Source organism: Lynx rufus, unplaced genomic scaffold, assembly GCF_022079265.1.
Source record: "Lynx rufus isolate CCGP_SWC_20201006 ecotype Redwood Valley unplaced genomic scaffold, mLynRuf1.p SCAF_9, whole genome shotgun sequence".
NCBI classification, from domain to species: Eukaryota; Metazoa; Chordata; class Mammalia; order Carnivora; family Felidae; genus Lynx; species Lynx rufus.
This window is the reverse complement of record NW_025814897.1, coordinates 44769572-44772043: the sequence shown is the minus strand read 5'-3', so window position 1 is coordinate 44772043 and position 2472 is coordinate 44769572.

The following is a 2472-nucleotide window of genomic DNA, read 5'->3' as shown; positions in this document are numbered from 1 at the left end:
TATATCAAAGGTAATATTCTCATCCTAGGCCCCTTTGCCCGTCTTCAAAGTGTCCAGCTTTAAAGTATCAGTAGCTAGGCTTATAGATTAGTGATAGAAGTTTAGAGGATTATTCTCTAGAGGAAAATAACATAACTGATACATAAAAAAGACCTACATCTATTGAAAATTGGGGATGTCTAATATAAAGGCTGGAATACTTTCCAATTAGTTTAGAGTGATGTATATCAGTTAAGAAGCCTTAAATATGAGCATAGTACTTCCAACCAGCTCTTAGGACCCCACTTTTAAATATGAAAGGGAAAGAATGAATTATTAAACAAAGTATCTAAAATGAAAGAGAGAAATCAAAACAAAAATATACTTAGAAAAATAAAAGACAATGAAAGAAGAAAATATATGAGATTAAAAATTAATATCACATAGATAAGGAAAGGTACTGCATCCATGAAAAGTGAACAGGCAGCTTCAAAAAATGAACAATCAGAAAGTAATAAAGAGTTCCCAGAAATTAAAATATGATATCCAAAGTAAAAGAAAAATGTGTGGAAGATAAAATTAATGAAATCATCCACAAAGCACAACAAAAAGGCAAAGAGACAAAAATAGAAGAAATAGATTTTAGGAAATATTTAAACAACAGAAATCTGGGGAAAAAGAAACAGGAAATGAAAAGCAGGAAATTTTCAAAGAAAATATAAGAAAATTATTAGGATATGAATCTCCTAGTTGAAAAGGTCCAAAACAAATTGTCATGAGTTGGCAAAAACCAATGATAACATGTTAATTTAAAATTGATCCAGGCAGTAAAAACAGTATGTATAAAGACTTTACATTAAGAATTGTAGTTTGTAGAATATGCACTAATGCCTCCTAAATTCTGAGGGGAGATTTTTTTTCAACATGGAATCATAATGTCCAACTCAATAATCAATCAGGTGTGAGGGTAAAGGATAGTTTGTCATATACAATCTCAGTCTGCACACACCTCTTCTCAAAAAGCTACTGAAAGATGTTGTACCACCAAAAAATGGGAGTATATCGAGAAATAGGGGAAGATGGATTTGTGGGACTAGGTAGGTAATCCAGAGCAGGAGAAAGAAGAGGTGAATTCCTAAAATGGTGACAGAATTTCCGGGAGCTAAACTGTGTAGCAGAACTCACGTAGAACAGCCTCCAGAGTGGAGTATAGGACAGAGAATCTCAGAAAAGACTCTAAAGAGAAAATGGAAAAAAGAAATGGAATTTGTTGTCTGATAGGTTTTATGTTTGCAATATTGTAATAAATCTGTTAAAATGGTAGGAAGAAGGCTTAGTCATATATTTATGTAAGCAAATGAAAACAAAAAGGTAAATTTTAACTTCCAGTGTAACTAGAAAATTGTATGAGAAATGTAATGACAGTAGACTATTTGGTTCAGCAGTAATATTTATGTCATCATAACAATAAAAGCACCATATACAGATTTAACCAAAAATAGTGATGATAATTATAGTGGGGTAATGTGGGATATAAGAGAAGGCAGAATGAAAGAAAGCTAACATCTTCATTTTCCATAACAGGAAGTCAGTTGAGAATGTATAATCATGATAACATAAAAGTTAATAGTAAATATATGCATATATATATGTATGTGTATATACATGTGTGTGTATATATATATGTGTATATATACACACATGTATATATATGTGTGTGTGTATATATATATGTGTATATATATACACATGTGTGTATATATATATATGTGTGTGTATATATGTGTGTATACACGTGTGTATATATATATATATACATGTATATATATGTGTATATATGTGTGTGTGTGTGTGTGTGTGTGTGTGTGTATATATATATATATATAATATATATAATTTTTTTTTGTTTTGGAATAACAAAGTCACAGAAAGCTGCCCAAAGATGTCCTGAGAAGTCCTATGTACCCTTTACCTAGTTTTTTGTAAGTAACTGCCTTACGCTTTTCCAGATCAACTATACTGGGTTTACATTCTCACCAGCATTGTATGTGATCCAGGTTTTTTGCTCCTTTGTCAGCATTTGTTGTGACCGCTCTTTTTTATAGTCATTCTGACAGGTGTGTGGTGATATTTCATTGAGGTTTCTATGTGTCTTCTTTTAATGGCTAACTATGTCAATCCTCTTTGCATGTGCTTATATGCTATCTGTATATGCTCTTCAGTAAAATGTCTGTTTGGGTCTATTCCTATATTCGAGTTGATTTTTTTTTTTTACTGTTGAGTTTTGAGAGTTCTTTATGCATTCTAGATGTTGGCCTCTTATTGGATATGTTTTATAAGTATTTTCTCTCAGCCTGCACCTTATTGTCTTTTCATCCTCTTAAATGTGTCTGTTGCAGAGAAATTTTTACTTTTAAAGAAAATTTAACTACTCAATTATCCATTGGAGCAATTTGTAAATATCAAGAACAGGAAGTCTTCACATAGCCCTAC